Source organism: Pelobates fuscus, chromosome 5, assembly GCF_036172605.1.
Source record: "Pelobates fuscus isolate aPelFus1 chromosome 5, aPelFus1.pri, whole genome shotgun sequence".
NCBI classification, from domain to species: domain Eukaryota; kingdom Metazoa; phylum Chordata; class Amphibia; order Anura; family Pelobatidae; genus Pelobates; species Pelobates fuscus.
Genome location: NC_086321.1, coordinates 330,342,884 through 330,352,602, shown reverse-complemented (window position 1 = coordinate 330,352,602; position 9,719 = coordinate 330,342,884).

Below are 9,719 nucleotides of genomic sequence, written 5' to 3'. Positions count from 1 at the left end.
CAATAGAAGACATGCGATGGATATGACCAGAAAATGTGGAGCATAGTGCCCTCTGAGACGTTACATCTCCAGCACTTGGGGTTTGGGAGGAACCTGGACAGATATCAGCCAACTGCTGCAGTACCATATACAGTTGCAAGAAAAAGTATGTGAACCCTTTGGAATTATATGGATTTCTGCACAAATTGGTCATAAAATGTGATCTGATCATCATCTAAGTCACAACAATCGACAATCACAGTCTGCTTAAACTAATAACACACAAAGAATGAAATGTTGCCATGTTTTTATTGAACACACCATGTAAACATTCACAGTGCAGGTGGAAAAAGTATGGGAACCCTTGGATTTAATAACTGGTTGAACCTCCTTTGGCAGCAATAACCTCAACCAAACGTTTCCTGTAGTTGCAGATCAGACGTGCACAACGGTCAGGAGTAATTCTTGACCATTCCTCTTTACAGAACTGTTTCAGTTCAGCAATATTCTTGGGATGTCTGGTGTGAATCGCTTTCTTGAGGTCATGCCACAGAATCTCAATCGGGTTGAGGTCAGGACTCTGACTGGGCCACTTCAGAAGGCATATTTTCTTCTGTTTAAGCCATTCTGTTGTTGATTTACTTCTATGCTTTGGGTCATTGTCCTGTTGCAACACCCATTTTCTGTTGAGCTTCAGCTGGTAGACAGATGACCTTAAGTTCTCCTGAAAATGTCTTGATAAACTTGGGAATTCATTTTTCCTTCGATGATAGCAATCCGTCCAGGCCCTGACGCAGCAAAGCAGCCCCAAACCATGATGCCCCCACCACCATACTTCACAGTTGGGATAAGGTTTTGATGTTGGTGTGCTGTGCCTCTTTTTCGCCACACATAGTGTTGTGTGTTTCTTCCAAATAACTCAACTTTGGTTTCATCTGTTCACAGAATATTTTGCCAGTACTGCTGTGGAACATCCAGGTGCTCTTGTGCAAACTGTAAACGTGCAGTAATGTTTTGTTTGGACAGCAGTGGCTTCCTCTGTGGTATCCTCCCATGAAATCCATTCTTGTTTAGTGTTTTACGTATTGTAGATTCGCTAACAGGGATGTTAGCATTTGCCAGTGACTTTTGTAAGTCTTTAGCTGACACTCTAGGATTCTTCTTCACCTCATTGAGCAGTCTGCGCTGTGCTCTTGCAGTCATCTTTACAGGACGGCCACTCCTAGGGAGAGTAGCAGCAGTGCTGAACTTTCTCCATTTATAGACAATTTGTCTTACCGTGGACTGATGAACAGCAAGGCTTTTGGAGATACTTTTATAACCCTTTCCAGCTTTATGCAAGTCAGCAATTCTTAATCGTAGGTCTTCTGAGAGCTCTTTTGTGCAAGGCATCATTCACATCAGGCAATGCTTCTTGTGAAAAGCAAACCCAGAACTGGTGTGTGTTTTTTATAGGGCAGGGCAGCTGTAACCAACACCTCCAATCCCATCTCATTGATTGGACTCCAGTTGGCTGACATCTCACTCCAATTAGCTCTTGGAGATGTCATTAGTCTAGGGGTTCACATACTTTTTCCACCTGCACTGTGAATATTTACATGGTGTGTTCAATAAAAACATGGCAACATTTCATTCTTTGTGTGTTATTAGTTTAAGCAGACTGTGATTGTCTATTGTTGTGACTTAGATGATGATCAGATCACATTTTATGACCAATTTGTGCAGAAATCCATATCATTCCAAAGGGTTCACATACTTTTTCTTGCAACTGTAGCAACGTATGAATAATTTAGAATTTGTTTTCCAGTTGGGCAAACAGTGAGACACAGCCTGCATCTCTATTGCTCTGTGCCAAGTTTCTATCAAAAAAATCTTTAGGCATTCCCATTGAATTTTGATTTAGCAGCCAGCCCTGCATATGAGTCATAGCAAGTGGAGATTTTAATTTCAAGGTGCTGAAGGTAGTATGAGATATAGAGTCTATCTTCGTACCTTAAATTGTAGTATATTTTTGATTCACAGTTATCTAAACATTACCTCAGAGAGAATGCCATATCTATTGAGAAGGGAAAGACAAACTTATCCCATCCATTCAACCAGACTTGTAGATTATGCTTGTCACCCACAACATTAAAACCACCTGCCTAATAACAATGCCCAGAGCATAACACTGCTTCCGTTGGCCTGCCTACTTTCCATAGTGCATTCTGCTGCTATCTTGCCCCCAGGTAAACGACGCACATGCACCCAGCCATCCACCTGATCTAAGAGAAAATGTGATTCATCAGACCAGGCAACCTTCTTCCATTGCTGCATTTTCCAGTTCTGACGCTCACGTTCCCATTGAAGGCACTTCCGGTGGTGGACAGGAGTTATCACGTCCCCTCTGACTGGTCTGCGGCAAAGCAGCCCCATATATAGCAAACTGTGATGCACTGTGTGTTCTGACACCTTTCTATCATGACCAACATTATGGTTTTTCAGGAATTTCACCTACAGTTGCTTAGTTGCTCTTCTGTTTGATAGGACCAGATGGGGTAGCCTTCACTCCCCATATGCATTTGTGAACCTTGGGCGCTCATGACTCTGACAGTTCACCGGTTGCCCTTTGCACAGCATTTGGTAGGTACTAACCACTGCATACCAGGAACACCCCATAAGACTTAAAATATAAAATGGTGAGAGCACTCAAATGTAATACATTTTTTAACAATACTTTATAAGAAATATTCCTAAAAAATGAGATAAAAGACCATAGGGTAATATAGTAAAAACTAATATTAAAACACCTTGTTATTGGTCAAACTAACATGTAGCTGAGTCACTTTAAAAGCTGACTCAGACTAAAAGGCGGAGAAGAGCATCTGTGATGGTGGATGTCTGTTAAAACCAGGATACTTCCTAATGTGCCAGAAGTAATATCTCCAAAAGACCCAGGATGCAGGATCACATAAAGGATGATTTATTAAGACACAAATTACAAATTAAAATATAACAGAAAAAGTCCACCAAAAGTATCGCCACCTGACGCGTTTTGGCGTTACAGCCTTCTTCAGAAGTCGTGATTCTGCTCTTCTCCAGAAGTCGTGATTCTGCTCTTCTCCATTGATTCTCTTTTTAAAATCAAATGTTGGCGCCGTTTTCTGTCCTTCCGGTTATTACTTCCGTATTCGTCATCAATGTCCGTCTATCACGTTCGGCGCACATGTTCCGCATCCTTGCGCCGTGACGTCATGACGTGGCCGTAATATCGGAAGTTACTGGCGGCCATTTTTATAAGTCCATCCAATGCAGCATTTGCCAGTACTCTTTATATCATAAAAATATCTTAAACAGCATGTTAAAAATGTATATGAGATTAAAAACATGTATTAACAAAGAAGTACTCAGGACCTTTTTTCTATAAATATTAATTAGAAAGTTTAGCAATTGACACACGAATTAAATATCAAATAAAATAATAAAACGTGTATACAATAAAAAATTTGGATATCATTAAATGAAAAAGACTTCATGATACTAATCAGAAAAATAAAAAATAAATGAAAAATATTTAAAAATATATAATAAGATGCAATAAAAAGGAGAAAAGGGGAGAAAAAACACATTAAATAAAAATGTATAAAAACATTTAAATGCAAGAATTTATTTCGAAATCAGCATTTAAACCGTGAGGTATCAGAGTATCCATATTAAAAATCCCCCTCATCTCGCTTCTGCTAAACAGAATACAGAAAGGGGGAAGGAAGGAGGAAGTAATGAGGAGGTATCAACAGATATAAGAATTTTTAACCTTTCAGATAAAATTTTAAATGAGGGGCGGGGCCTCGCTGCCAACCGAGATGGCCGCATGCAGAGTGTGCTCCGGGTAAAACACTCCAGCAGAGCCCTAATTCAGAACCCTTAAACCAGCAAACTCGACTACCTGAAAGCAGGCAAAAGCAGACTTTACCTCTGCAACACCTGAAAGACTCCTGGACACAAAATGGCAAGCCTGTTCTCGGCGCACACAAGCGGCCTACCTGGGGGTGCTGGCGTGGAAGAAGCGGCCGATCTTCCTGCTGGCTATCCGGCTGCTAAAGGTGGACGCGACAGGGGCTCCCGTCCCCCCCCCTTGCCGGTGGGGGTTATCCCGGCACCAGCACTCACACCGCAACCACGACCACTCGGTGGCCCTGCTACACAGCACATGTCCCTGCTGGAAGAATCGGCAGAAGCCAAGATGGCGGGCGCAAGACCCCACAACTTGCCACAAGGCCCGAGGGACACAACTCTCGCTAAGCTGGACGCACTCCTCACAGAATTTTGGCGCAAGCTCGAAGAGAGGCAACGGAGTGCCAGTAAGCTAGACCTTTCACCTCCGGCTGCTGACCTAAAGAGCCGACACCAGCCCACACCTAAAGCACCGGTGTCCCACAGACAGAAAGCCTCCACTCGAGGACCACACGCCACGTGGGGCTGCCGCTCCTCTCTAGCTACCCATGCATACGCTCGCACTAAGAAGAGGAGGACAGTCCGCAGAAGGAGTGCTGTCCCATCGAAGCCAACTCACAGGCAATGCCTTCTCAAGCTACAGACCACCAGATGAATCACCGCTGCAACGCAGAAAGTGAGGAGGCCGGCTGGATGCCACCGACTCGCTATGGCTGAGCCCTACCGCCAACGGCACACCTCGCACCCTTTGAGAGATCCTGCCCATCACAAAGAGAGGCAACAAGGAAGAGGGTCGCTGTCCCAGGTGATGATTGACGCTACTCCCCAAGCCTGCACCTACCTGAGCTCACCAGGGACGGATAAGGTCCTGTACCTACCCTGCCTTACTGGACACTCCACTGGTTGGGACTGTAAATACCCACTGAGGGGCATTGGGTAGCTGTAAACGCAGGGCCATATCCTGCCACAGGCCTCCCACCCTAACGGGCATCACCATAGCTTGATAATTAACACCTCTGGCTCAACAGACACCCTGTACCGTTATTATGCCCAATGTTCCATATTGTTGTAGCTTACCTGTTTCAACTTACTTGTTTCAACTTACTTATTTTGCTGACCATAGGGAATCGTGTTTTCACATCATCACAGTTAACCAAGGTTGTGTGAGGGGTGATGGGGGCGGCAAATATATGTGGTGTGTAAACCCAACATGTTAACATATGTAACTTAGTCAGATCTACCATTCAGATCTGCAGTTTAGCTTGTTTTCTTAAAAATCAAAAAATGTGCACAATCCTCAAACGCAAGACACAACATCTCGATGTATGTTCAAGGAATGATTATTGCTGCCGTCATGGCATACCGAATTTGTATGTTAATCTTTGCACAATAAAAATACAGAATTTAAAAAAAAAAAAAAAAAAAAAAATTTTTAAATGAAGCACATAAAAAGGTTTTAAATTTGCCCCTAGCTGTGATATGGATAAATTTGAAGTATTTTTTAGATATTAATAGGTTTTTACGTAAATTATGTCTAAATAAATTTTTTGACAAGATTCCTGTTAATAGCATCAATGTGGAAAATAAAGAAAACCAGGAATTTAAACACACAACTCTTAAAAATAAATCAATTTTTTTTCCGAGGTATCTGAAATCGGATGCAATGAGAATTTTTGAAAAATTATGTATTAAAGATTTGAGGAAGGTTAAACCAATTAGAGATTCTTGTAAGAATCTTACCAAATCGGAAAGATTAGCTCTACAAGATTTAAAAAGAGATTCCTCCATTGTTATTAAACCCGCAGATAAAGGGGGTGTTGTGGTCGTGACTTAAATATGAATATTAATCTCTTAATACATAATAATTAAGCAATACGGAACAACATTAATATTTTTATAGTTCATGGTATTATGGTCGAATATGTGGATAGAAAATACACAAAACGTTGTTATATTAAATGTATATTTAATTCAACTATAATAAATAAACAGATGCTAGCAGAATGTCAATTTACCACAATAATTATACAATACAAAATGTATGTTTAATTTAACTATAATAAATAAACAGATGCTAGCAGAATGCCAATTTACCACAATAATTATACAATACAAAACTACAACATATTACTTACAAAAAGGTTGCTAAATGTTACAAAAGGCTTTTACAATTGCTAAATGTTACAATGGATTCATACTACTTACAAGGCCCCAGCCCTTTGGCTGGGGTTAAGTCAGAGCTGGTACTACATCTTAGGTTCAGTAAGGTACAGGCAAAGAGACAGAGTTTCTCCTACATCTGGTTTCTATTCAGTGTAAGTAGGCTGGCCTATGATGTCACTGCCAGAAGCACATGTCTTCCTACACACTGCCCCTAGTGGTGCCTCCAAAGCATTACACTAAATATGCTTTCTTTATGATGTAAAGTCATTAATTTTATTAAGACACGGAGGCTCCTATTATGCTGCACTCTTTCTTTATTTCCCTCAGCAGCAAAGAAAAAACTTTATAAATATAAACAGTAGTAACATTAACAGTCTCAGGTGTATTCTTCCTAGTAACAGGAACAGCCAATCAGGTTCCACTTCTCCAGCATAATAGGCTCTGTCAGCCAATCCTGTTCCTCTTTCTTTGCTGCTCCCTCAGTTAAGTATATCTGATCCCTCAGGCTCCTTAACTGTGGGATTATTATTGTTATCACTATTATCATAATTATTCTGATATTTTATTAACTTTTATTATTATTATTAATTGCTATTCATTGTCGTTATCGCTACAAGTATTATGACTGTCTCAGAATTTTTTACTGTTATCCTTCATTGATTTCTTATCTACTGTATCGCTGATTTCTTTTTACTATCTCTTCTCTGCCTTTAATTTTTCCGCGGTCCAGCCTGTTCCCCAGAGCCTAATTTACGAGCGGGCTCGGGGACGTCGGCTGGAGCCGCATTCGGCGCTTCGCGCTTTTTTCATTACTGGCGCCGTGAGCGGCCGCCACCCACAGGGCTCAAATGCCGGTTCCCTGCTCGCGGCGCTGGAATGTGTACACTTTCTAGTGATTACACATTCGCCATGAGCACAGCTTACCGGCTATCCGCTTATTTCTTTTCCTTTCTGCCGCCCGCGGCGGCCATTTTCCTGCCTTCCCGCGCTCACACACAGCTCCACCCCCAACGTCCGGTCCTCGGAGTTGGGTTAAAGCTGTAGTGGCGGTCGGACGGCTCTTTGCTCCCTCCTTGCTGTTTTCTGCATTTATCTGTGATTCTTGCAATATTTGTCAAATTACTGCTGTTTGGCTAAGTTTATGTGAGTAATTATTTTACATTGTGCTTAAAGGTATATTGCCCCCTTTTTTTCCTTTAGGTTAATCAACCCATTTTAGTTTCAGCTTAGATATTACTATTGCCCAGTCTCATACTCAGCATGCCTGGTGAGAAAGAGATACCCACCCCTTCTGGGTCCCTTGTCACCAAACCAGGGAGTGTTAAAACACCCACAGGGGTATCTGAATTTGGAGCGGCTAACCCCGCTGATTTTGTTCCTACTGCTGATATGCAGTCTCTGATTGACGACACTATGTCCCATGTTATGACAAAGGCCCTCACATCGGCCATGGGACTGATGTCTGAATCTTTCTCGCAGACTCTTACACAGGCTCTGCTTGAGGCACAGAAATCGGCTCAGCCGACCGTTGCCCAGACCGTGCCAGTGGTAGCCCCTTTACTACCTCACGCTGGCCGCAAGGCCACGGCAAAAACCAAACACTCTTCAATCTCAGAGATGGACAGCTATAAACCTGTCACAGATGGCGCGCCTAATATACCACCGCGCAAAAGAGCCACTAACCAGGCAAAATCTGCTAGGTTATGGAAACGGGCAAAAGCCCAAATAGACTCTGAGTCAGATCTCAGCGAGATTGAAGAGGAAACCTGCATGGATACAGAGGATCCATCAGACCCCGAATCCGATGATATGGTAGAAGACCATGGCCCCAGAGACCATAATACGCCTCCATCTGAATCATTTGACATGGAGCTTAAGGTCCCGGACGATGCAAACAATTTAGTTGACCCCTATGGGGAACCTCTGTTCGATCCAGATGACCTGCGTCATCCAAGGTCAGCAGACTGGTCCCCTTCGGCCCCTGTGGCCAAATACCTTGCATCAAGAACTCGCAAGCCTTTAAATAAGGCAACACGCAATAAGCTACGGGCAGAATGCCCACGCCCTACTGTCCCGGACGAGGCCTGCAGAACACCTGCAGTAGACCCTAAAATCGTCCAATTCCTGGGCAAGACTGGCTGGAAGCCTAATAAGGGCCTTGATTTCTCCCTGTGCAATTGCCAGGATAAATTATTGGATATATTGGGCTCAGCAACCAAAATTTTTGATATGGTCGAAAACGACCAAGAATTAGATCGTTCCGCCATAAGTGGTTGGATTCAAAGAGTAATTTGCCTAATCGGCAATGCCAACTGTGCGATGGCCACAGAACATCGCAAGACGATCTTATTAAAGACATTTTTTCCATGTATGGTCACACATTTCATCAGATGCCTGGGTATTGAACACGGTAAGAGGGTATACCTTAGAGTTCTTGTCCCTCCCAGTACAAATCTCCCCGCCACAGGGAATGCTGTTCTCCCAACAAGACGCCTCCCTTATATCCAAGGAGGTCTTGGAATTGGCACACAAACAGGCCATCTTAGAGATCCCTATGACTACCCCAGGCTATGTGAGCAACCTATTCTTAGTTGCCAAGAAAGGCGGCGGTGTCCGCCCAGTGATCAATTTGAAACAGCTCAACACTTTTGTTGCCTACAACCATTTCAAAATGGAAGGCATACACTGCCTCCGAGATCTTCTACAACCGTCAGACTGGATGGTCAAGTTAGACCTCCAGGACGCCTACCTCACAATACCAATCACACGTCAGCACCAAGACTTCCTCCAATTCATATGGCAAGGAAGAAAATGGAGATTCGCCTGTCTCCCATTCGGTCTCTCCTCAGCCCCATGGTGTTTCACCAAGCTCCTGAAACCCGTGGTGGCTCTACTTTGAAGTCGAGGGGTTTGTCTCATAATCTACTTAGACGACATCCTCATCATGGGTCAGTCCAACCACATTATCAGGACCCATCTGAATCTTTTGCACAGAATCTTTTGCAGAACCTGGGCTTCCTTATCAATCAGAAAAAGTCCATCCTGACCCCTACACGACAGAGTTTTTGGGCCTCGTAGTGAACTCTACTCTACAGACACTACACTTGCCGACTGCGAAATTGGCCACCATAAAGAAGGAGATCAGATGCACTCTGAACATTCCCCTAATCTCCCTAAAACAATTTGTCGAGAGTGATTGGCCTCTTGGCGGCCTCCATTCAGGCCATCTTCCCGGGCCCTCTACATTATCGAGCGTTAAAGCAGCCTACAAGCCTCTCATCTGAGAGACGGGTCTTCATACACGGACATGATCTCTCTGGACACAGAGGCAAAAACAGAACCCAGATGGTGGAAGCATGGAATGGCCGGGCCATTTTCGGCACCGCACCAGACATAGTAATAGAATCCGATGCGAGCTTGCACGGTTGGGGTGCACGTTGTGGCAATGTCTCTACAGGTGGCAGATGGTCCGAAGTGGAATCAACGCTTCACATCAATTGCCTAGAACTCCTAGGTTCTTTTGCAATCCGCAGTTTCTCAACGACTCAAACCCGATGTGCCATTCTCTTGAAAATGGACAACATATCAGCAGTCCGTTATATAAATCACTTGGGCGGTGTCAGGATCATCATTGTGCTTTGCAC